This window comes from Etheostoma spectabile, unplaced genomic scaffold, assembly GCF_008692095.1.
Source record: "Etheostoma spectabile isolate EspeVRDwgs_2016 unplaced genomic scaffold, UIUC_Espe_1.0 scaffold00019146, whole genome shotgun sequence".
Lineage (NCBI taxonomy): Eukaryota > Metazoa > Chordata > Actinopteri > Perciformes > Percidae > Etheostoma > Etheostoma spectabile.
This window is the reverse complement of record NW_022604704.1, coordinates 89,387-115,839: the sequence shown is the minus strand read 5'-3', so window position 1 is coordinate 115,839 and position 26,453 is coordinate 89,387. Positions and strand designations below refer to the sequence as shown.

The 26,453-nt window shown below is 42.1% G+C and overlaps 1 long non-coding RNA gene and 8 other non-coding genes across 9 annotated transcripts; 5 read left to right on the top strand and 4 right to left on the bottom strand.

Annotated features, from left to right (window-relative positions):
* Nucleotides 1-1,786: 1,786 nt before the first annotated feature.
* trnar-ccu (transfer RNA arginine (anticodon CCU)) lies at nt 1,787-1,859 on the bottom strand. Its single transcript has one exon. It is a non-coding gene; the product is annotated as a tRNA-Arg (tRNA).
* A 1,017-nt stretch (nt 1,860-2,876) lies between these two features.
* On the top strand, nt 2,877-2,949 carry trnam-cau (transfer RNA methionine (anticodon CAU)). The gene has a single exon. It is a non-coding gene; the product is annotated as a tRNA-Met (tRNA).
* A 406-nt stretch (nt 2,950-3,355) lies between these two features.
* On the bottom strand, nt 3,356-3,428 carry trnak-uuu (transfer RNA lysine (anticodon UUU)). The gene has a single exon. It is a non-coding gene; the product is annotated as a tRNA-Lys (tRNA).
* Nucleotides 3,429-6,220: 2,792 nt separating this feature from the next.
* Nucleotides 6,221-6,293, top strand: trnar-ucg (transfer RNA arginine (anticodon UCG)). Its single transcript has one exon. It is a non-coding gene; the product is annotated as a tRNA-Arg (tRNA).
* Nucleotides 6,294-10,168: 3,875 nt separating this feature from the next.
* trnae-uuc (transfer RNA glutamic acid (anticodon UUC)) lies at nt 10,169-10,240 on the top strand. The gene has a single exon. It is a non-coding gene; the product is annotated as a tRNA-Glu (tRNA).
* A 178-nt stretch (nt 10,241-10,418) lies between these two features.
* On the top strand, nt 10,419-10,500 carry trnal-aag (transfer RNA leucine (anticodon AAG)). Its single transcript has one exon. It is a non-coding gene; the product is annotated as a tRNA-Leu (tRNA).
* Nucleotides 10,501-14,410: 3,910 nt separating this feature from the next.
* Nucleotides 14,411-24,856, top strand: LOC116683868 (uncharacterized). Its single transcript, XR_004330719.1, has 2 exons — nt 14,411-14,443; nt 24,731-24,856. It is a non-coding gene; the product is annotated as an uncharacterized LOC116683868 (long non-coding RNA).
* trnam-cau (transfer RNA methionine (anticodon CAU)) lies at nt 16,651-16,722 on the bottom strand. The gene has a single exon. It is a non-coding gene; the product is annotated as a tRNA-Met (tRNA).
* LOC116683871 (small nucleolar RNA U3) lies at nt 18,965-19,180 on the bottom strand. The gene has a single exon (XR_004330720.1). It is a non-coding gene; the product is annotated as a small nucleolar RNA U3 (small nucleolar RNA).
* Nucleotides 24,857-26,453: the final 1,597 nt, after the last annotated feature.

The window sequence follows — 26,453 nt, the reverse complement described above, 5'->3', positions numbered from 1 at the left end:
AGAGAAGTTTCTGTCCAAGTTTGCCATGATCATTGTGTTTGATACGTCCAATTCAGTTTGTATGCAGTTACCTTATGTAGGCCTATGTTGCTCTTGATTCATTCCTTCTTCAAACTTATCCAGCTCGGTGATGTCCCTGATGAGAATCACTTCAATCTCTTTTGCTGCCTCAGGCGTCAACCCGTGAAGTTTGATGTATATTTTACAATTTCTTGCCCATGTTGCCTGGATCTTGTTTTGTTTTCTGAGTATGAGTGCTTTCTTGGCAATATCAGCATTTTTCTTGGTGAGGTGTTTGTTGATGTAAACTTGGATGCCTTTTAATTTCCTTCCTTGTCTGAGAAGTGCGGACTTTTTCTTTCTGTTGGTGAACCGGATTATTACCAATGGAGTGGCCGTTTGTTTTTGCTCGGCAGAGTATGACAATCCTCAATGTCCCTGCTATCAACATAAATGCCTTTGCTGTCCAAAAAGCAAATCACCTGTTGTTCCAGCGTCTCCTTCTCCTCCTCGAGAGCTTCCCTCAGCCTAGCAGTGGTGTATCCAGCGTCTGCGGCCACCCTGGCATAGTTCCGTTGTTTGGTTCTCAGGCCGCTGATAATCACATTGCATTGCTCGAGGTCAGCAACTCAAGTTTCAGAAAAGCAATCTTCTCCACGTTTTGCCCGTTTAGCGTTTGTATTTTACTCATCAGATCTATGATTTTTCTTCTGTTGCACTGCACTGCAAGAAGAAGGACAAGAAGTCCAGAGATTTCTTTATCTCCTCAACCTCATCGGGTAGGATTGCATTTTTCTTAGGTGGCATATTCTCCTGGGCCTGGTGGTAGCCGGCTGCTCCTGGTCCTGGTGGTAGCTGGCTGCACCAGAGCACCTGAGATGTCAGGGTTTGCAATCGCCACCTCTGAAAAATGCCTCTTCTTAGCCGGATTACGTCTGTCCATGTCGTAAATAGTAGCGGCGATGCCTCAAAACCGAGAATATAATGGGGTGTGATAATTTTAATTATGATCGTTTCCAGCTGCTGCATTTATCAATGTACGATCATTCTTACGCTCTGATTGGTGTGATACAACGTTTCATGAATCTCACGTAAAGCCTGTCGTAAGAGGATTTCTACATTAGGTTAATAAATGAGGGCCATTAGCTCTAAGGATGTGCTTCAATACATAACTGAAGTGGACACACTAATGAGTAGCACTATGGATCAATTTGTTTACCTTGTCAAGCTAAAGCCTTTTTCTAAGCTAAAAGAAAACAAGGCACTCTTCTGCAAAAGCACAGCTGGGAGTGCTTGAGAGCACTTTTGAGGTGCAGTGTGATTTTCGGCTGAGATGCTTCGGGTGCGTTTAGGTGTGAGCCCAAATAGTTGTTGAACGACAAAGACAAGACAGCGATCAGGCGGTAGAACCAGGGTATTGATGTCCCGTCCATGCAACCGATGGATATGATTAAAACCTGTATACAGCCCAACCACTTACCAATCACATCACTGGAAAGACAGCATTACTACAGGGTCCTGACAGGGTAATGGATGTCAATTTTTTAAAATGGACAGAAAACTGCCAGAACGCGATTTGCTACTTTTCATGGGCTGTCAACAACTTTTCCAGCAGTTATAACATGATTCATCTCACCATGGAAATCATAATCTCTTGATTCATCTCCCTTTCAGAGTGTCTACCATTGTGTCACCAGCAAAACAGAGTTAGCAGAGGATGATTTCAAACTATCAACCTCTGGATTATGGGCCCAGCACACTTCCGCTATGCCACTCTGCTGAAAACCACCCCAGATGGGACTTGAACCCACAATCCCTGGCTTAGGAGGCCAGTGCCTTATCCATTAGGCCACTGAGGCTTTATGTCACCTAATCTCAACAGTTCAGGAGAAATACATATACAGTTCTGGAGACATAATGAAACAGTAACCTTGACCTCTAGATTTTGAAGTGCTTCCCTCTAGGCGTTCAGGGATATTGTATTCACAAGAATTGGATGGACAGACATGAGGACACAGTCACCTTGACATTGAACCTTTGACCTCCAAAATCTCATCAATTGATTTGCGAGTTCATGTGAATGTTTTTGCAAACTTTGAAGAAACACAAACATGGGCATTGTGATAAGATGGTGCTGTCTATCGTTGTTTCTGAGATCAACAATACCTTCTAAAGTTGAATAGCTATTGCGTACCCGGTAATATTAGAGAAGAGCTCTCGTTGGCACTGCAGGCGGACAATTTAGAAAATTAAGTTACTTTACACTTTAAACTGTTACATCTCCTCTGAATCCCCATCTGCAAATTTTCAAGCCTCGTTGGCATGCCGACCACCATCTACAGTAGGTAAATCACTGGCTACCTATTCATGAGAACCTCATATCTTTTACCAGGTTCAGGTCGTTAATAGTTATGGTCAAATGAAGCTTCATTAAGCTTTCTGAACAATGTTCTTCATTTTCTGAACGCATTCCCTCAGTAGTGTTTTATTATTGGTTGTGCATCTGTGATTGCCCTAGAGGTGCTCTCAGTCCAGCACCTCTCCCGCTCATCTTTGTTAGTTTTACTCTGTCCAGCATAAATCACTGACACCATACCTCACACTCATCCATGCATATACATTCACCACTGACTAAACTGACTAACACCATCATTGAATTATCATTTCTTTTGTTGTGGTCATATTCTCACATTTCCTTCAACCTTTGCACACGGTCTTTTGTCCTGGCCTTTTCATGGGGTCATGACAAAGCATCTAGGGTCAATTTTAGCCTTTGTGTGAGAACATAGGTTTCCAGATACATTGTTTTTGTGAAGATTGACGACCAAATTGTTAGTTTTTCTGAAATTTTCCCAACCATTACAATACCTTTCATAGCCTCGTTGGCGCAGTAGGCAGCGCGTCAGTCTCATAATCTGAAGGTCGTGAGTTCAACCCTCACACGGGGCAGGTGTTTTAAAAAACAGTGACAGGTGGTTGAACACTGGCACAAGCAAATGAATGGAATTTGTCATTCTTTGGTTATTTCTGAGATTGATACAATGAAAGGAATTATTTAAGAGTGGTAGCAAACCAATGAAAAGGGTTATAGAACATAAGTGGTATGTCCTTGGACATACTATCCAAGCAGGGAGATGAGTACAGAGATGTGGGTGCTAGCAAGATGGACGTAGGTTGCCCATTGTTCATTTAGACTTACCAGCAACATTGTTATGATACAAACCTGCTTGAAAAACAGTCACAATTCTTTTTAAAGACTTGTGCATGGAACACATGATATGATAGTGTCTGAATTGGTCCATGTCCATACAGGTATGTCAAATGGACAACTCATCTAGCAGAGTTTGCAACTCTACACCTGAACAGGGACTTGAACCCTGGACCCTCAGATTAAAAGTCTGATGCTCTACCAACTGAGCTACCCAGGCTTCTAAAACAGAGGACTGTGGGAAAAACAATCTCCTGAACTACAAATTAAAGTGCAAGTAAATGAAGACCAAAAAGCTGTTGCCATGATCACGGTCTTCTGGACAGCAGGAGGGTAGACCATAATTTGCACATTGCCTGAGAACACCAAATGTTATTGCACAAACTGGTTGAAAATTGGCTAAATTGGCCAAAACGGTTAAAAAGCTCAAAGTCCCAACTCATCATGGCGACTAGCAGACTGTGAACATCCTGCAAACCTGCATGGCAGATAACAATAGTGAGCACTTCATACATATCCCAGAATCAAGCTGTTGCCTTACCAGGGACTTGAGCTGTGGTTTTCTTTTTCGCTCAAAACGTTGACAGCCTAATGCAATTTTATGGCTATAGACAAATAAACTTTACTGCTAGTGGGTACAATAAAACAACTCTCCCTCTGGTTCCGCTTCTATACTCTTAGTGTCCTCATGCGGAAGCACTATACGTAGTTTGATCAAAAGCCCTTGTGACAGGAAAAATCCACCAGATGACTTGCCATCCAAGCAGGGAGATGAGTACAGAGATTTGGGTGCTAGCGAGATGGATGTAGGTTGCCTATTGTACATTTAGACTTACCAGCAACATTGTTATGATACAAACCTGCTTGAAAAACAGCCACAATTCTTTTTAAAGACTTATGGAGGGACCACAAACAATATGGCAGTATCTGAAGTGTTCCACAATAAAGCTGTCGCCCTACCAAGGACTTGAGCTGTGGTATTCTTTTTCACTCAAAACATTGATAACCTTATTCAAACAACACAGCTTCAGACAAGTAAACTTTATTGCTGGTGGGTGCAAAAAAACAACTCTCCCTCTTGTTCCGCTTCTATACTCTTAGTGTTACGGTTAGTAAGACCCAGAACCATAGAGATACAAAAGGCACGTTTAAGGAGTGCGGAGGGGTTCAAACACTGGTGTAGACAGGTGGCTGGTCGGCGTGAGGGAGGAAGGCAGCTCGGAGGGACAACGGATGGATCTAAGGAGAGGCAGAGTTAGTACTAGAATACAACAACAACAAACAACAACACAGGCGCAAATGACTAGGAGCCCAGTTACCACAATAGTGCATGTAATGATCTGGCGTTGAAGAGGCGGTCAGCCCGGGTTTATGTATTGACGTGGGTGATGAGTGATGAGGAACAGCTGAGTGGATGACGGAACGTAGATGGAAAGCCACGCCTCTAGATCCCCTGGAACGCCCTCACGGCAAGACAGACAAGACACACAGAAGAAAGAGAAGACACGACACAGGTTGGGGAATGCACCAGACCACAGCACTTAGCCCTCGTGACAAGAAAAATGCACCAGATGACCTTCTATCCAAGCAGGGAGATGAGTACAGAGATTTGGGTGCTAGCAAGATGGACGTAGGTTGCCTATTGTACATTTAGACTTACCAGCAACATTGTTATGATGCAAACCTGCTTGAAAAACAGCCACAATTCTTTTTAAAGACTTATGGATGGAACACAAACGATATGGCAGTATCTGAAGTGTTCAAGAATGTCGACTCTACACCTGAACAGGGACTTGAACCCCGAACCCTCAGATTAAAAGTCTGATGCTCTACCGACTGAGCTACCCAGGCTTCTAAAACTACTGGCTGTGGAAAAAATAATCTCCTGAACTACAGATTAAAGTAAATGAAGACCATTAAGCTGTTGCCATGATCACGGTCTTCTGGAAAGCAGGAGGGTAGACCATAAATTGCACAATGCCTGAGAACACCAAATGTTATTGCACAAACTGGTTGAAAATTGGCTAAATTGACCAAAACGGTTAAAAAGCTCAAAGTCCCAACACATCATGGCCACTAGCAGACTGTGAACATCCTGCAAACCTGCATGACAGATGACGTTAGCGAGCACTTCATACATATCCCAGAATCAAGCTGTTTCCTTATCAGGGACTTGAGCTGTGGTATTCTTCTTCGCTGAAAACGTTGATAACCTATTGTTATTTGTGGACAAATAAACTTTATTGCTGGTGAGTACAATAAAACAACTCTCCCTCTTGATCCGCTTCCTCTTGATGGGAAAAATCCACCAGATGACTTGCCATCCAAGCAGGGAGATCAGCACAGAGATTTGGGTGCTAACAAGATGGATGTAGGTCGGCCATTGTTCATTTAGAGATAGCACCCGCATTGTTATGATGCAAACCTGTATGAAAAACAGCCACAATTCTTTTTAAAGACTTGTGCATGTTACTTACATGATACAACAGTGTCTGAAAGTGTTCAGAATTGCCAAGTGTACAACTCATCCAGCTCATCCAGAACTCGGACAATTTTGCTCAATTTGGCCTTAATTGTTTTTGGACATCTGTTCTTTTTAAACAGTTAAAAAGCAGGCCGGTTAGCTCAGATTGTTTGAGTGTGGTGGTAAAAATGCTAAGCACCGGCAGACACTTTAGGGGTACTAAAATCGCCAAACCCTACGCCCAAGAGCATCTGTATCCACCTTTTGTTTGCACAAATCGGCCATTAACGCAAAAACAAGTCTCAATCTCTATAGCTCTGCTTTCCATGTCTTTTGTAGGAAGGCCAAAAACATACAGTTGTAAGGTTGTCTGCTCAGTAAGTGCAATATGAGTCACAGGTAACTGATGTGCCTAGCATTCAATCTATTTCCTTCAACAAAAGCTAACTGGCCACCTAATTAGTCTGCCTTTTTTAAAAATGTTACCTCGCTCCTGAATTTCAGATAAACCGTGGCAATTCAGATTTGGAAATATTACCTTTCCTTGCAACCATGTGGCCTAATGGACAAGGCGTCTGACTTCGGATCAGAAGATTGAGGGTTCAAGTCCCTTCGTGGTTAGAAACTCCTGTCTACCTCCAGAAACAGAATGGGAGCATGTAGCATCTTGGTTTGGACTCTATAGCTATGCTTTCCATGTCTTTTTTGCAAGGCCGAAAACATATGCAGTCCCTACAAACCATACACAACCAGGTAGCCCTTCCAGAACTGGCCCAATTTTGCTTGATTTTGCCTGGTTTGTTTCCGGAAATCTTTCTTTTTCAAACACTTAAAAAGCAGGCCGGTTAGCTCAGATGGTTTGAGTGTGGTGCTAATAATGCTAAGCACCTGCAGACACTTTAGGGGTAATAAAATCACCAAACCCTACACTCAAGATCATCTGTTTCCACCTTTTGTTTGCACAAATAGGCCATTTACGCAAGTGAAGAAGTTCTTGTATCTCAAAGGCATATGAGGTTGCATACAGATGGAGAGAAGGAGGAGGAGAGAGGTGCCTAGTGCATCATGGGAAGTCCACCGGTAGTCTAGGCCTATAGCAGCACAACTAAGAGATGGTTCAGGACTCACCCAAGCCAGCCCTACCTATAGGATTTATCAAAGAGGAAAGTCTTAAGCCTGCTCTTACATGTGGAGATGGTGTCTGCCTCCTGAACCCAAACTGGAACCTGGTTCCACAGGAGAGGAACGCTCTGGCTCCCATTCTACTTTTGGAAAACCTGTTCTTGACTTGCCTTTTCCCACATCCTCTGAATGCTTAGCTAACTAAATGACTTACGTTGGCCAAAAATTGCTTTTTCATCTTCGTTGTGATTGTGTGCCTTCAATATCATATCATAATCAATATGATGTGGATATTATGAAAGAAACTGTCAAGCAAACACTTGCAACACTTTTAAAGGTTCCGTGGTGTAATGCTTAGCAATCTGGACTCTGAATCCAGCGATCTGAGTGCAAATCTCGGTGGAATGTGTTTTTAAGCCACAGTATAGGTGAAAAAAATCAACCTTTCAACTTTCCACATTTAGTTTAAAGTAAGCTCACAGGTTTAATGTCCTTTAGACTGTAAACAGTACATTGGTGGGGGCATGTTGAGGAGTCACCTGGTTGTTAATGTAACTTGAAGGAGCTCCACATTTGACAGTATTGACTGGAAGTGATAGGCTTTGAGTTACATGGGGGATACAGACTTTGCATTGAGTCTCGTAATCACCATAAAAATTAGGTATCACTGAAATTTGAACTTGTGTTGCTGCAGTCAGAGTATACAGTGCTCATCCTGAATGGGCCAGTATAGTACATCAGAACTGCTTGTTGAATGGTCTATTATCTTTGTAACCCCCCTTTCCCCACAGCTTTCAATTGTCAAAAATGGTTGGGGGAGTGGGCACTGTGTCCAAACCTTTCTGTGTAAAAAAAAACAACTAAAGAAATCTCTTGGTTGAGAGACAGAACTTCTGCGGAGGACCTTTTTACCAAGTCCTGTTGCCCTTCAAGGTTCAAGGAGTCTTTATTATCCCCGGGGGGCAATTTGTTGTGCAGCAGCATGTAACATAAATAACACACAGGTTATACAAGACAACAGCCATACATCTAGAAATAAAATAAATACGTACTACACGGAAGTCTACACCTCATATTGACTTATTAAAGAAGCCTGTAGCAGCAGGGACAAAAGAGTTTTTGTGTCTGTTTGTCCTTGTCCAGACGGCAACAAGATGAAGCAGCTGTTCAGGGGGTGACTAGGGTCTTCCAGGACTTATTGGGCCTTCTTGAGGGACCTTGTCTCATATACAGAGTTTAAGTCAGTCAGAGGGTTGTGAGAAATCTCGCCACGCACCTTAACTATATATTGCAGCCTGTTCTTGTTTTTAAGCGTTGGGGCAAGGTTATTAAAAACTGACAGCTTCTCACTAAAATCATAAATATTAAAACAATTATAAAAAGTGTTGTCATTTGAGAGGGCAAGGTGTGACATGCCATTGAGGGAGATCAGACACTTCTTAGGTTGCATCCCCATCGTTGCTTTCACACCCTCCCATGCAGTAGGTGAGTTGCCTGTGCTCAGCATGTTCTCAGCTTTGTCCTTATTATTAAGTTTTGCAAGCTTAAGTTGTTCCTTTTTAGCTTGTTTTTGAAGTACTCTGTATTGAGTCATGTTACCTTGGTTGAAGCTAATATTTCGTTGATTAATTATGCTTTTGACAGATTTGGAGACCCATGGTATATTATTTGAACATATGTATATGGATTTACGAGGGATGACTAAGTCCTCACAGAAGGGGATGTATGCAGAAACAGTCTCTTTGAACTCATCAAGGTCCTTACATTTGTTTTTGAATAGATCCCAGTCAGTGCAGCAGTAGCATTCCTGTAGACACTGGATTGATTCCTCTGACCAAACCGGAACTAAGTTTCGTTTCGGCTTGTTTCTCTTCAGGGCCGGTTTGTTAGACGGAACCAAATAAACAGAGATGTGGTCAGACATGCCGAGTAGAGCTCTGCTGTAGGATTTATAAGCATCTTTGACGGATCCATAACAGTTTGCCATGTTCTTTACATTTAAGAGAACATGAATGTGTGCAAGAAACGCAATTGCAAGTACAGTGTTTTGTGAGCATTTTTATTGTCAACAGATGTAAAGTTACCATGTGTTTGTACACAGTAGACATATCTACTGCTGTATTCACTGTCTGTGGCTAGTCCTTTAAAACCTGTTCTTGACTTGCTTTTTCCCACATCCTCTGAACGCTTAGCTAACTAAATGACTTAAGTTGGCCAATAATTGTTGCTTTTTCATCTTCATTGTGATTGTTGTGTGCCTTAAACATCACGCATGTGTATATTATGAAAGGAACTGCCAAGCAAACCCTTGCAAAATTTTTGAAGGTTCCATGGTGTAATGGTTAGCACTCTGGACTCTGAATCCAGTGATCTGAGTTCATATCTCAGTGGAACCTGTCTTTAAGTTGCATGTATGGATTAGCTTAAGTTAAGTGTAATGTCTTGTTTGTGTTGTAGTGTCTATAGAGATTTGTGGTGTAGTATGGAACCATTGTCCTGTCTTTTATGTTTTATGAAACTAATTGCCGCCTGTCTTGGCAGGACTCCCTGGAAGAAGAGTTACTGCAGCTCAATGGGATTGTTCCTGGTTAAATACAGGTTAAATAAAAATAAAATGAATCTGTAATAAGTCCAAACATTCTTCTCTTCATTACCGACATACTGGAAGTCAGCCATGTTTAATTGGATGCTCTCCAGTTATTGTTATTTGGTAGATTAACATTATATTTTCCTACTTTGGGGACTTTTCATTTCATATTCTTTGTCTGACATTTTCTATTCCCTGTTTGTATTTTCTGAGACTGCATGTGGTTTTAAATCTGTTGGAGTTTCTTCAGACTAAAGCAAAGACACTGATGATGTCATCCAAAAGAAACATAAAGGACAGCAACCTGTTTCCAGAGGACACTAAAGAATGACGGAGCAGCAGGAAACAGAGCAGCTCAAATAGCAAACAGCTGATTTATTCATCTGACTCGTAGAATAACGCCAATGATTGACTTGTTTTAAATGTCTGGGAATGTGGAACAGCTCCATGCTGACTACCTGAAATAAAACAAGGCCACATGCTGATAACTGGGGACTTGATTTGATGGATTTATTTGTCCTGTCATAAAGTTCCGACATTAAGATTTTTACCGCCAGTTCAAAATGGAGCTGAACACGGAGGAGGATTCCTCCCTAACGGCCGCTCTGCTCTGCTCCGCGCCCCCGCTGTCCGGTAATAGTTAAAGCAGATAAAAACCTAAAGAACACTCAAAAGCTTCAAGATAAAACTCACTTAAGAAGCTTCTTCATTCACGTTCAAGAGAAGGCCTGTGTCCAGCCAGACTATGACTTGATTCATGAAATCCCTGTTATTAATATGTGGTCAGTCCCATATGGTCTAGCGGTTAGGATTCCTGGTTTTCACCTAGGTGGCCCAGGTTCAACTCCCGGTATGGGAATAGGTATTTAGCCGGTAAAGATCTGTATGATCTCTGACATTTGCCTGTATTAAATCAGAGCTGTAGTTATGTGTTTCATGTGTTTTCCCTTGCAAACGTTTTGTTCCAATAACATTGACAAGCATACAGTTAGTTACGTTCCTTGTGTTTGTCACAATTTGGGGAAGTGATATGTGCAGGTAGTGTGGCCGAGCGGTCTAAGGCGCTGGATTAAGGCTCCAGTCTCTCTGGAGACGTGGGTTCAAATCCCACCACTGCCAACTGCTGAAGTGTTACATACATTGGCACACTCCTTGCTGAGGATTGGCTAAACTTGACTTTCCAGCACCTTGGAGTAGAGTTTACCAAGGAGCCTGAGCATAGTGATGTCCTGTAATTGGCAGATGCTGTTCTTCTTGAAGAGGGGAGCAACCACCCTGGTCTGCCACTCCTTAGGCACTGCCACAGACCTCCACGCAATGTTGAAGAGGTATGTCAACCAAGACAGCCTCTCCTTACAGTATTTCTCAACGAATTTAATCAATCCCTGGGGCTTTGCCACTGTGGAGTTCTTTAAACAGTAAAACCAAGGATATTTTTACTACTGTAAAACTAAGTTACAGTAAGGGTATTATACTGTAAAAAAACATGTACAGTTATGATACTGTAATCAGGAAGTCACAGCACGTTGCCAGTAAGTTAACGCAAATTTACAAAAAAAGTCTAACAGTGTTCAGACAAACATCATTGACTTTCTTTCTTGTAAAAACAACTTCCTGGACTTTCTTTACAATATAGTCTATAATTGTCCCTTGCTTCCAAATTCCCATTTTTCATGGGCTGAATCTCAACTAGCACTGACTCTGCAGAGAGAGCCAATCAGAGCTGATCAGCAACAGCTGTGCTACCTGCATGATGGTTTTTAACCTGGCATGTAGCACAGGAACCAGTTTCTCTTGGTGACTGGAGTGATGGCAGCTGTTTGGGTCTTTGTTGTTTGTGTGCTGACTGTTTGGATTAACACAGGTTGTTACATTTCTTCTGTTTGAAGCTTGTATTCAAATATGTAGTGGAGTATAGCAAATGTAAAGAGAAGGGTAAATTACTCAATTACTGAAATGACATTTAGCAAGTTCATGATATGTGGTGTCAAACAGCAGAAACATTTGATTAACAGCAGTTGCATTGTCCTTAGGCTTGAGTTTGCCAGTTGGCGGCACAAATGAAAGACATGATGATGCGCTGCAGAGGAGAATGATTAGAGGTAAGAACGTTAGTGACAGAATCTTTCAAGAGCTACTTACGGATACTAACTGAATTTATTTTGTACTACAGATGTGTCTCCTAATGATATCTCCATGAAGAGGGCCTTTGCACTTCTCCAGCCAATGGAGTCCAAGTTGATCCAAGCCGCTAAAAAAGGTGAGCAGGTTCTAAGAAACCATATTGGGAAAATGCTGCAATTGTATTTACAGCTGAGGTTCTTTGTGGCACAATGTAGTAAATTAAGGTTAAGTTGTCTGGCTTTTGGAATGGGGATTCCAACCCATGTTTAATTTAAGCTATTTTAAACATACAATGTGGGTATAAAGCTGGCTTCTCAAATTATTCAGACATTTATATAGTCAGTCAGCCAACTTAAGCTAAGGTAGCTCTGTAGAGATTGTGGAATTTCCCAAACCAAGTAAATGCAGCACATGAACACAACTGCTGTGCTAGCTTAATCTCAATACAGATTCTGTAATGATGTAAACAAACGCCACTGGCCTAATTACCAATTAAATGTTTTGGAGGTATCAAGTCTTAAAAGGAAGTCTTAATACTTTACTTTTTAATCAAAAACAAAGAAGCCGTAATGGTAAATTATTTACAGTATTAATGTCAAGGGTAGTTGGGAATTAACGATTTCTACGTATTTTTCAGCACAACTGGAAACCAATGAAGTAGAAGCTGAGGCAGCTATTCAAAAACTTGCAGATGTTCAATTGCCCCTGAACGGACCCAAACCGCTGGCTGCCAACCAGACGCTGGGCGACCAGGCTGCCAACCAGACGCTGGGCGACCAGGCTGCCAACCAGACGCTGGGCGACCAGGCTGCCAACCAGACGCTGGGCGACCAGGCTGCCAACCAGACGCTGACCAGGCTGCCACCAGACGCTGGGCGACCAGGCTGCCAACCAGACGCTGGGCGACCAGGCTGCCAACCAGACGCTGGGCGACCAGGCTGCCAACCAGACGCTGGGCGACCAGGCTGCCAACCAGACGCTGGCGACCAGGCTGCCAACCAGACGCTGGGCGACCAGGCTGCCAACCAGACGCTGGGCGACCAGGCTGCCAACCAGACGCTGGGCGACCAGGCTGCCAACCAGACGCTGGGCGACCAGGCTGCCAACCAGACGCTGGGCGACCAGGCTGCCAACCAGACGCTGGGCGACCAGGCTGCCAACCAGACGCTGGGCGACCAGGCTGCCAACCAGACGCTGGGCGACCAGGCTGCCAACCAGACGCTGGGCGACCAGGCTGCCAACCAGACGCTGGGCGACCAGGCTGCCAACCAGACTGGGCGACCAGGCTGCCAACCAGACGCTGGGCGACCAGGCTGCCAACCAGACGCTGGGCGACCAGGCTGCCAACCAGCGACCAGGCCGCCAACCAGACGCCTGTTACCTTGTCAACCTAATGTGCCTTTGACATGTTTCTGCATGTACCTACTTATATCTGTGGTGATATTAAACTGAACTGATTTTACCATACTTCTCTGATGAATTCTAAGCAATGAATGATTTAATCTGCCAGGAAGCACAACGGTTTCTTTTTGCTATTAGTTTATGCATGTCTCCAAACTAAAACAATTGCACAAAAAGGTGATCACTTTGGGATCAACACTTAAAATTTTACATGTTATGTTTCTTTATCAGAAATGAGTTTCTATTAACCAAAATAACATGGGTTTAAAATTTTATGATATTTATGAATTTTAAGGTTTTAAAATACATAGTTTTTGGATTTCCTAGGTCAATTTTTGACCTGTTGGTCCAATGGAACACTTGTGCTTTACAGCAGATGAGCACATGTAAAGACCCACTAAAACACCCTTACACATACACGGCCCCCCACAAACACACAATAATACAAACAGCAGCTGCAAACTACCTCATGTAATGGTAACATTGTGCTTTCCAACACATGGAAATGGACAGTACCAGAGACCTGCAAAAGATCCCATTGTGCTCTCCTAAATAAACCTGGGGAAATGGTTATATATTGTACTTTTCAACAGATGGAGACATCAGTCCCAGATTTTTTTTGGTCTTTTGTTGCGATTATTGCAGTCCAAAATGCAAGATTTTTGCAGGAGCCTTTGTAAAGCTTTGTCTTGTAATAAAAGTTGCAATGTTTTTGTTTTTTTTAAATGTTTAAAAATAACTGGAGGAAAATAAAATTACTCTAGGCTAAATGTTTGTACTAATCTTCTAGAAAAAGGCTTAGGATGCTGCAAATGTGTAATATGAAACTGGCTGGAGGATTTAAGACTATTTGTTGAATTAATCGAATTTGAACGTGTCTGTGGCTTGTTTATCTTTACATTGTTAATTCCTCACCTGGCCTCGGACACATTCCTATGGTTTGATAAAGTATTTGACTTTGACGCATCACTGCACTTATCATGATTGTAGATGTTCTCAGTTCAGGTCATCCTGTACGATACGTCTCCAGTTTTTCCTGCATCCCCCATGTGTGTCATACTGAGACAAAGACTGGCACGTGGGACTGCTCGGATTAGTTGAAGTCAGGGGAGACTCTGGTTATTGGTCAAATTTACGGAAAAGTTGCAGTGATTGGTCAAAATTGGGGGTCGCACCAAAGTCACGGTGATTGGTTGAATTTGTGTGAATTGTACAATTACGACATTGCGAAATGCTGGAGGGACTGACACACACAGTTGTGTGTTCAGAATAATAGTGAATAAAACAGTGAATAATTCTCAAAATCATCCTTAGAATAGCTTTTAATTCCATAACATAAATACACTGGGAGCGCTGCACATTCAATTCCAAAACACACTTACGTTATGACCTCAATAGTGTATGTGTGTGAGTGTGTGTGAGTGAGACTGTGTGTGTTTGTCTGTGTGTGTGTGTGTGTGTGTGTGTGTGTGTCTTTGTGAGAGTGTATGTGTGTATATATGTTTCTGTGTGTGTGTACGTGAGAATGTATGTGGGTGTGATTGTGTGTGTGTGAGTGAGAGTGTGTGAGTGTGTACAGGTCTGTGTATGTGAATGTGTGTGTATGTGAGAGTGTATGTGGGTGTGTGAGTGTGTGTAACATGGTCGCCAGGAAGTCCTCCTGGTGTTCTGACACTGTCGAGATAAGCCTCTTTAAACCATATTATTCTGCTTTTTAAATACAAAATTTAAAAAATACGATGTTCAGTGCAAATCTTGTAACACAGACTGAAAATAAAGGATAAGAGATACGTTTGTGGTGACTTCCAGTACCTATGAGATAACACAACATTGTTCATGGAGGCACATCTGCAATTTGATATTCTGTGATGTGTCATTGGATTGCTACCACTCTTAAAGCATGCCTTTTGCTGTCAGAAGGATTTCAACCTGCGCGGGGAGACCCCAATGGATTTCTAGTCCATCACCTTAGTCACTCGACCACAACAATCTGAAAAGCAGTGCTGTACCTGTTTGGACAAATGTTCATAAACTTTTCTATTTGTTAGTAGTAGTTACCAGACACGGGCAAAGTGCAAATCGTAGTGCACTGCCTGTGTCTGTGGATCCTCGTAGAGTCAGCTTAATTGATAGGCTCCCTTTTTGGTTGGATAAAACACAACAATAAACAGTTTCAAATAAAAACAGATAAAACACAAGAAAAAAGTTACAGGGCAGCATACAAAATTAAACATTAAAGAAATGAATAACCATTTAAAGAAAGGCAACATCAAGAAGAAAAGTTTTCAGCCTTGATTTAAAAGTTATTGAAGATGAAAGCATGGCAAAGTTTTTTCCAGTTTTTTGACACCTACGTCCTTTAACCCTTGATATATTCTTAAGGTGATGATAGGCTGACTTTGCAATTGTCTTAATGTGGCTGTTAAAATTTAAGTCCACGACTACACCAAGATTTCTGGCTTTGCAATCTTTGCAAAAAAATCATATTTCGGAAATTGATCTTAATGCCTTAATTTAATAAAAAGGAAAAATCCAACCTTTAAGGACACCAATTGTCTTGTCTAGCGATGGTGGTATAGTGGTGAACGCCTTCCAAGCGGTTGACCTGGGTTTGATTCCCAGCCATTGCAGTAGTTTCCATTGTGTGGTTACTTGCTTTATTTGTCAAGAAGTAACCAGAAAGGTTACTTGCCCAACCCGATTTGATCAAATATTAGATCTCTGTTATGGTACAAATAAGGGTCTATATCAATCAATCAAGCTGCCTCCACGAGGATCCACAGACTCAGGCAGCGCACTACGATTTGCACTACTGCCCGTGTCTGGTAACTACTGCTAACCAATTGAAAGGTTTATGAACATTTGTGCAAACAGGTATGAGTGTTGTTTTCAGGTTGTTGTGGCCAAGTGGTTAAGGCGATGGACTAGAAATCCACTAGGGTCTCCCCACGCAGGTTCAAATCCTGCTGACAACAAAAGGTATTCTTCCAGAGTAATAGCAAACCAATGACACATCACAGTAACCCTAATTTCAGTTGTGCCTTCATGAACAGTGTTGTGTTACTTCATAGGAACTGGAAGCCAACATTCTCCACCATTTATTATCTATCTGTGTCACAAGATTTGCAGTGAGCGTTGTATTGTCCAGCAGAAAGGCAACAGGTATGTTACTTTTTGACTATGATTTATATCGTAGCAGTGCAATCATTTTGCCCAGGTTTGATTTCCAGCCACTGCAGTTGCATTTACAGGTTTTAAAGCCATAAACAACAAATTTCAATTTCCTTGCGAGAGTCATCCCAAAAGGATTGATAAAGATAAGTCTGAGTCGATCTCAGAAAAAAGTCAAAAGAATTTCAAAATCTTCAGGGGATGTAGCTCAGTGGTAGAGCGCATGCTTTACATGTATGAGGACCTGGCATCTCCAGCAGGTATTATGGTAGAGTCTTTAAAAGAGCTGCAGAAGATATTACCTCCTGTGGTAATCTGACTGGTAGACAGCACAACAAGCACTTTAAATGTACATGTTTTACAGACTTTATTTACAGTAATTATTAACTATAGTGTAGTATATATTTTTTAAATTGTTTTTATGGGTGTTACAGCAGGTTAGTTTCTTTTTTTATGGATGAAATAATCTCAACCTGCAAGTAAGTCAACCCTTCAGCAGGTGGGGACATGTCACTTCAGACACTTGCAGCAACAGACTGGAACAGACATGCGACTGATTAAAAGTATAGGAAATAGCAGAGGATGGTTTCGATCCATCGACCTCTGGGTTATGGGCCCAGCACGCTTCCGCTGCGCCACTCTGCTCTGCTTTTCATGCGTACGGGCTGGAAAATCTGTTATTCACATTTTGAGGGAAGGTTTTGGACCCCGTGGCAACCAAGGTTCCAACAGCTTACGGGTTGCAAAGTTAAACATTTGGTAGACCTTGCAACTATCTTTTATGTGAGCTTCCTGACTCACACAGTGATTATTCAACATCTCAGTCAGGATGGCCGAGCAGTCCAAGGCGCTGCGTTCATGTCGCAGTCTCTATTGGAGGCGTGGGCTTGAATACCCCCTTCTGACCACTAGTGTCTTCATCTGTAATGAATATCTGAGACATGATAATGAGACTATAGAACTAAGCAATTCTTTTTATTTAAAACTGTGATAAAATGTCAGAAGTGTGGACCGGTGTTTTGGTGGAAAACCGGTGCTGACACCACTCTGTCTCTGTTGCTGGGAGCTGTGTGTGAGTGAATGGAGAGTAAGAGGAGAGACCCAAACACAAGCACGGCTTTTCAAAAGAAATGGGTCATGTAATGCAAAATTAAACCATATCGATATAAACATAAATAAACATTGCTTCGTTTGTGGAGAGACAGCAGATGCGAGGACATTAGCTGCACCGGTGCAACCTAGAGGAAAAATGTTATTTGCACCCTAGAGCCCTGTGAGCTAACAGACAAAAACTACCACAGGTCACTGCTGTTTTCTGAATTACTAGGAAACTAGTAAACCTTGTGATCGACGTATGACTGACTTCTATCTTTTGTGAAGATTTTCCCCACATTACTCTGTCCTCTGTGATTGTCTCCATCTAGAAACTAAGATGCACAGTGCAAGGAACAACTCTGACTGGCTCATGATCAGACAGTGGTTTACTGAGCGGTAGATTGGCTTTGCAAAAATAACTCTGAGTGTTCTATTCTGTTTATATTTTTCATTAAATAGTAAATTAATTAATTGTTGATAGTTGTCAAAAAAATATGTAAAAAGCTGTATCTTAAGATAGAACTCATCTCTTTTGCCTAGGGGCTGGTCTATTCCCAGCATCAGTAGGCCAGACCCCTGTAGCGGCAAACGTCCTCAGACGGGACAGCCATTCATCGTCCCCCATGGCACGATGCTTCTTAGCCTTAGATGCCATCTGAGATTAAACTGAATAGGACAATAGGACAATAATGTCAATGGTTTAAGAATACAAACTGACTATGTGACGGATGTGTAATCTGTCATGTCCTGCCTTCTGAAGCTCTAGCCAGGCGCCATTCCTCACCTAAAACAATATGAGTCATTCCAGTGAGTGAAAAGGAAACTCACATCTACAAAGATAAATCTCATAGATGTGACTCCCTGATGGTCTAGTGGCTAGGATTTTGGCGTTCTCACCGCGGCCTGGGTTCCCTGAACGGGAATTGTCAGGACTTGGCAGATACAGGTGTACAATTTGAAAGAGTAAGTTCCTGGACTCGTTTTTGGTTGATTTAGATCAACCAAATACAGAAAAAAACAATAACGGTCAGACTGAAGGAGGAGTCTTTCCTAGATATGTTATCCTCGCACTCGCACCCGCACCTCCGGCGGAGCTTTTCGGACATCCCTGTGGAGGCTGGGGGCATTGAACCTGAGTGGACAATGTTCAAAGTTTCCATTGCTGAAGCTGTGGCGGCGAGTTGTGGTCTTAGGGTCTTAGGTGCCTCAAGGGCCGGTAACCTACGAAAACCCTGGTGGACAACAGTAGTCAGGGAAGCTGTCCGACTGAAGAAGGAGTCCTTCCGGGATATGTTATCCCAGCAGACTCCGGAGACAGTGGCAAGGTACCGACGGGCCCAAAGGACTGCAGCCTCTGTCGTGACAGAGGTAAAGCAAGGGAGACGTTCAGAGAAGACATGGAGAAGGACTTTCGGTCAGCACCAAGGTGCTTCTGGAAAACCGTTCACCACCTCAGGAGAGGGAAGCGAGGAATCATCCAAGCTGTGTACAGTAAGGATGGGATGTTGTAGACCTCAACTGAGGAGGTAATAGAGCGGTGGAAGGATCACTTTCAGGAACTCCTAAATCCAGTTGAAACGTCCTCTGTGGCAGAGGCAGAGGTGGAGGATGATGGGGGTTTGTCATCAATTTCCCTGGTGGAGGTCACTGAGGTAACCCTAATGTCTTTCAAGTAACATTGTCCACCATGGACAAGACAAATATTTCAAGACTGGCAATAGCTGTAGTTAGTTAAATAGCTTAGCACATTTTATCATGTTTATTCACATTAGTTTTCCACACATCTACTAATACCACTCTGATCATATTCCCTTCCTTAATGCTCCATAAAGAAACAAAGAACAATCATCAATGACAGAGAGCATATGAAATGAATCATTACTCTCTGTCAGCTTCACGCTCAGAAAGGAATATCACGACTCATCATCTTGGTCAGCGAGACCAAACACTTTAGAAACACATTCCTCAAGTCAGAAACTTTAAAAATGATCCCTGAAAGTACAGTCTTGGTTAGACTGAGGGGGGGAACTGCATCTCATTCACTGCAGAGTGATTGTCACTCAGGATTCAGAGGGACAGAAGCTAATCGTTACGTGCTCCAGATGACTCTGAGGTGAGAAAATCTATTTAGAACTTTAAGAAGATCGATATGTAGATTGAATTCGATTTTCAGTCACTGTTGTCTCAATACTTCAGTGTCAGCCTACTTATTCTCTCCAAGAAATGCTCCAGTCCTTTCTTTGCATTAATACTGGTTCTTAACATGCTCCCACTGGCTCAGATTATGTAAAACAACAAAATAACTTATCATAGTTATGCGGACGACACACAAATTTACATAACCCTATCGCCAGGGGACTATAGTCCAATACAACAACTGACTAAGTGTATTGAACAAATTAACGGCTGGATGTGCCAGAACTTTCTGAATTTAAATGAAGGAAAAACTGAGGTGGTTGTTTTTGGAGCAAAAGCGGAACGATTAAAAATCTGTTCTCAGCTTCAAACAACAATGTGAATGTTAATGTCTCGTTGGTCTAGTGGCATGATTCTTGCTTCAAGTGCGAGAGGTCCTGGGTTCAAATTCCAGAGAAGTCCTTAAGGGCAGAAGTTGTTACAGTCCTAATCTGAAATTTAAAATCCAATTTGCTGTTAAATTAGCCCAGATTAGGAGCAATCAAAATTGTAATACAAATGCTAGCTACTTTTCATGTCCTGTTTAAACTGCACGCAATAGAAAAAAACTGGGAAAAGAAATGAGGAACAATGAGCAGGACATGACTCTCCTTGTTCATTGGTCTGGGTTTATGATTCTCGCTTAGGGTGCGATAGGTCCTGGAGGAGTATACTTTGAATATAAGTAGAGGAATGGATTGAATAATCTGGTTTATTTATTGAATATGATGGAAAAGTGTGTCACGCACGAGGCAAATTCATCACAATATTACTATCATTTCTTAGTGGCAAAATCAAGTCGCTTTCCAGCCGCTGCATTTATCAATGTACAATCATTCTTACGCTCTGATTGGTGTGATACAAACGTTTCATGAATATCACGTAAAGACTGTCGTAAAAAGATTTCTGCGCTCATATCTCCCCCACCTCTTTTTTTTGTTTCATGTTATGTCTCGGCAAGAAGTATTATCCTTTTGGGTTGTCTGTCCATCTCTACGTCAGAATCAGAAATACTTGATTGAGCCTGAAAGGGAAACTCTGGAAAAAAACTTCTCCTTCGAGCCGGATTTGAACCAGCGACCTAAGGATTTCAGCTTTATGCCTCTACAGTTCTACGCTCTACCAACTGAGCTATCGAAGGGAGGTAACACTGACATATGAACTTCCCATTCTCTGTGATTGTGATAACACAGGACCCCCCTGGAGGTGCTTTCAGTGATAGAGCGCATTTCCAGTCTCAATACCCAGATGTATTACAAGATTTGAAGTGAAAAAGTGCTTTCCAGCAATGGTGGTATAGTGGTGAGCATAGCGGCCTTCCAAGCAGTTGACCTGGGTTCGGTTCCCAGCCATCGCAGTAGCTTCCTTTGAATTGTGTTATTTGCTATTTTTACAAGAAGTCAGCAGAAAGGTTACTTGCCCAACCTGGTTTGATAAAACATTAGATCTCTTTAGATCTCTCAACCTAACATTCTAGAACTGCCAAGTAACATTCTAGAACTAACATTTCAGAAGTTTTAAGTAAAGTTTTTGGACCACAACTCAAAACTTAAGCAGTGCTTGGCTAGCTCTGTCGGTAGAGCACGAGACTCTTAATGTCAGGGTCGTGGGTTCGAGCCCCACGTTGGGCAGTGGTGTTTTAGAGAGTGGGAATCCCTGAGTTCTGCACCATATAATGTGGCTGTATTGGGGCAGATCATCTGTCAATTGCAAGATTAGCAGTTCCATCCCATTGTAAAAATCCCTGAAATTTACCAGATTAAAATGTGCCTGCATTCTACGATCATGATCTGTACTGACCTCCTGTTCCTCAGATCAAACTAAAGTCTGGTGACAATGCATGTTCAAATTCTGAAACTTTAACCTAATGTTATAGAACTGCATCTTTACATTCTAGAACTACAATGTAACATTTTAGAACTGTAATTAACATTTTAGGACCGCAACTCTTAAAATTCTACAATTTCAACCAATTGTTCCAGAACTGCAACTTAACATTCCAGAACTGCAGGTTAACATTCTTAAACTTTGACCTAACATTCTAGATTGACAGTTTAACTTTCTAGAAATTAAATCTAACATTCTAGAACTACAACATTTTAGGACCGCAACTCTTAAAATTCTAAAACTACAACCTATTGTTCTAGAACTGCAACTTCTAGGCCTTCCATACAGCCAATTGGCCTTTTTGTTCCCTTCTGACCTTCCATACAAGAGGGGTGACGTTATCTCCCATATATGGGCATACTGGGGCCTTCATTTCCCTAAACAGACACAGAGGAGAGACGGAGCCGCAAGCTACGGTAGAAATGAGCCATAACGCAATGAATTATGGACATAAAGTGGATCAATCTTGGATGTAACAGTTTGGATTTAAAGCCCAACGACCTCGAAAGAGGCTGAAAGTTCGAGGCTCAATAGAAAATCACCTGTAGAGGCTAGAAAGACCCGGAAGAGACCTCCGTAACCGCTAACTCGTCAGGTTTCAGAGACAACTTTTGGTGAGGTGCTAGCTGTTATGGTTAAAAAATTATTAAACTATGAATCAGAGGTGCTGTTTTTACGCGCGAGTGTCTCGGTCTAAGGTTAAGGTGTGTGGCAAGATTTCTCACAACCCTCTGACTGACTTAAACTCTGTCTATGACACAAAGTCCCTCAAGAAGGCCCAATTAATCTTGGCTGACCCTAGTCACCCACTGAAAAGCTGCTTCATCTTGTTGCCGTCTGGCCGCAGATTCAGTCTGCCTAAATGCAGGACAAACAGACACAAAAACTCTTTTGTCCCTGCTGCTACAGGCTTCTTTAATAAGTCAATATGAGGTTTAGACTTCCGTGTAGTACGTATTTATTTTGTTTCTAGATGTATGGCTGTTGTCTTGCATAACCTGTGTGTTGTTTAAGTAACATGCTGCTGCACAACAAATTGCCCCCCGGGATAATAAAGACTCTTTGAACCTTGAAGGGCAACAGGACTTGGTAAAAAGGTCCTCCGCAGAAGTTATGTCTCTCATCCAAGAGACTTCTTTAGTTGTTTTTGTTTTTTACACAGAAAGGTTTGGACACATTGCCCACTCCCCTATCCATATCTGAGAATTGAAAGCTGTGGGGAAAGGGGGGTTCCAAAGCTAATAGACCATTCAACAAGCAGTTCTGATGCACTACACTGGCCCATTCAGGACAAGCACTGTATACTCTGACTGCAGCAACACAAGTTCAAATTTCAGTGATGCTTAATTTTTATGGTGATTAAGAGACTGAATGCAAAATTTGTATCCCCCCATGTAACTCAAAGCCTATCACTTCCAGTCAATACTGTCAAATGTGGAGCTTCTTCAAGTTACATTAGCGACCAGGTGACTCCTCAACATGCCCCCACCAACATACTGTTTACAGTCTAAATGGCCAAGGACATTAAACCTGTAAGCTTACTTTAAACTAAATGTGGAAAGTTGAAAGGTTGATTTTTCTCACCTGTGCTGTGGCTTAAAACACATTCCACCGAGATTTGCACTCAGATCGCTGGATTCAGAGTCCAAAGTGCTAACCATTACACCATGGAACCTTTGAAAGTGTTGCAAGTGTTTGCTTGACAGTTTCTTTCATAATATCCACATAATATTGATATGATATGATATTGAAGGCACACAACAATCACAATGCAGATGAAAAAGCAACAATTATTGGCCAACTTAAGTCATTTAGTTAGCTAAGCATTCAGAGGATGTGGGAAAAGGCAAGTCAAGAACAGGTTTTCCAAAAGTAGAATGGGAGCCAGAGCGTTCCTCTCATGTGGAACCAGGTTCCAGTTTGGGTTCAGGAGGCAGACACCATCTCCACATGTAAGAGCAGGCTTAAGACTTTCCTCTTTGATAAATCCTATAGGTAGGGCTGGCTTGGGTGAGTCCTGAACCATCCCTTAGTTGTGCTGCTATAGGCCTAGACTAGTGGACTTCCCATGATGCACTAGGTACCTCTCTCCTCCTCCTTCTCTCCATCTGTATGCAACCTCATATGCTTTTGAGATACAAGAACTTCTTCACTTGCGTAAATGGCCTATTTGTGCAAACAAAAGGTGGAAACAGATGATCTTAAGTGTAGGGTTTGGTGATTTTAATACCCCTAAAGTGTCTGCCAGTGCTCAGCATTATTAGCACCACACTCAAACCATCTGAGCTAACTGGCCTGCTTTTTAAGTGTTTGAAAAAGAAAGATTTCCGGAAACAAACCAGGCAAAATCAAGCAAAATTGTAAAAAAAAATTTTAAAAAAAATAATATTTCCAAATGTCAATTGCCACGGTTTATCTGAAATTCCTGAGCGAGGTAACATTTGTAAAAAAGGCAGACTAATTAGGTGGCCAGTTAGCTTTTGTTGAAAATAGATTGAATGCTAGGCACATCAGTTACCTGTGACTCATATTTGCACTTACTGAGCAGACAACCTTACAACTGTATGGTTTTTGGCCTTGCTACAAAAGACATGGAAAGCAGAGCTATAGAGATTGAGACTTGTTTTGCGTTAATGGCCAATTTGTGCATACAAAAGGTGGATATAGATGATCTTGGGCGTAGGGTTTGGCAATTTTAGTACCCCTAAAGTGTCTGCCGGTGCTTAGCATTTTTAGCACCACACTCAAACAATCTGAGCTAACCGGCCTGCTTTTTGACTGTTTAAAAAGAACAGATGTCCAGAAAAAATTAAGGCCAAATCGAGCAAAATTGGCAGAGTTCTGGATGAGCTGGATGAGTTGTACACTTTGGCAATTCTGAACACTTTCAGACACTGTTGTATCATGTAAGTAACATGCACAAGTCTTCAAAAAGAAATGTGGCTGTTTTTCATGCAGGTTTTGCATATAACAATGCGGGTGCTATCTCTAAATGAACAATGGCCAACCTACATCCATCTTGACAGCACCCAAATCTCTGTGCTGATCTCCCTGCTTGGACGGCAAGTCATCTGGTGGATTTTTCCCGTCAAGAGGAAGCGGATCAAGAGGGAGTGTTGTTTTATTGTACCCACTAGCAATAAAGTTTATTTGTCTAGAGCCGTAAAATTGCATTAGGTTATCAACGTTTTGAGCAAAAAAGAATACCACAGCTCAAGTCCCTGGTAAGGCAACAGCTTGATTCTGGGATATGTATGAAGTGCTCGCTATCGTGATCTGTCATGCAGGTTTGCAGTATGTTCACAGTCTGCTAGTGGCCATGATGAGTTGGGACTTTGAGCTCTTTAACCGTTTTGGCCAATTTTGCCAATTTTCAACAGTTTGTGGAATAACATTTGGTGTTCTCAGGCATTGTGCAAATCGTGATATACCCTCCTGCTGTCTAGAAGACAGTGATCATGGCAACAGTTTAATGGTCTTCATTTATGCATGTGAGTTTTTTTCTGGGGGAAGATAATGACACCTTGTTGGACATCATGCATTCTTGTCTGCAATCACAATTTTTTTTTCAGCCTCTCCCACACTTTTGTTTTTGTAGATGTTTGTCTTTTCTAAAAAGAAATCTCTTCAACTTTAGTTCAGGAGATTACTTTTTCCACAGCCAGTAGTTCTAGAAGCCTGGGTAGCTCAGTCGGTAGAGCATCAGACTTTTAATCTGAGGGTCCAGGGTTCAAGTCCTTGTTCAGGTGTAGAGTTGATGTTCTTGAACACTTCAGATACTGCCCTATTGTTTGTGTTCCATCCATGAGTCTTTAAAAAGAATTGTGGCTGTTTTTCAAGCAGGTTTGCCTCATAACAATGTTGCTGGTAAGTCTAAATGTACAATAGGCAACCTACGTCCATCTTGCTAGCACCCAAATCTCTGTACTCATCTCCCTGCTTGGATAGAAGGTCATCTGGTGCATTTTTCTTGTCACGAGGGCTAAGTGTTGTGGTCTGGTGCATTCCCCAACCTGTGTCGTGTCTTCTCTTTCTTCTGTGTGTCTTGTCTGTCTTGCCGTGAGGGCGTTCCAGGGGATCTAGAGGCGTGGCTTTCCATCTACGTTCCGTCATCCTCTCAGCTGTTCCTCATCACTCATCACCCATTGCAATACATAAACCCGGGCTGACCGCCTCTTCAACGCCAGATCATTACATGCCCTATTGTGGTAACTGGGCTCCTAGTCATTTGCGCCTATGTTGTTGTTTGTTGTTGTATTCTAGTATTAACTCTGCCTCTCCTTAGATCCATCCGTTGTCCCTCCGAGCTGCCTTCCTCCCTCACGCCGACCAGCCACCTGTCTACACCAGTGTTTGAACCCCTCCGCGCTCATTAAACATGCCTTTTGTATCTCTATGGTTCTGGGTCTTACTAACCGTAACACTAATAGTATAGAAGCGGAACAAGAGGGAGAGTTGTTTTTTTGCACCCACCCGCAATAAAGTTTACTTGTCTGAAGCTGTGTGTTTTGAATTAGGTTATCAATGTTTTGAGTGAAAAAGAATACCACAGCTGAAGTCCTAGGTAGGGCGACAGCTTTATTGTGGGATATGTATGAAGTGCTGATCTCTATGCTTTGATGGCAAGTCATCTGGTGTATTTTTCCTTCTATGGCAACAGCTTAATCTTCTTCATTTACTTGCACCTCAATTTATAGTTCAGGAGATTGTTTTTTCCACAGACCTCTGTTTTCAATGTTGGTGGTACGTCTAAATGAACAATGGGCAACCTACATCCATCTTGCTAGCACCCAAATCTCTGTGCTGATCTCCCTGCTTGGATGGCAAGTCATCTGGTGGATTTTTCCTGTCACGAGGGCTTTTGATCAAACTACGTATAGTGCTATAGGACATTAAGAGTATAGAAGCGGAACCAGAGGGAGAGTTGTTTTATTGTACCCACTAGCAGTAAAGTTTATTTGTCTATAGCCATAAAATTGCATTAGGCTGTCAACGTTTTGAGCGAAAAAGAAAACCACAGCTCAAGTCCCTGGTAAGGCAACAGCTTGATTGTGTGATATGTATGAAGTGCTCGCTATCGTCATCTGTCATGCAGGTTTGCAGGATGTTCATGCAAATTGTGGTCTACCCTCCTGCTGTCCTGTGCTTTTTGGTCTTCATTTACTTGCACTTTAATTTGTAATTCAGGAGATTGTTTTTCCCACAGTCCTCTGTTTTAG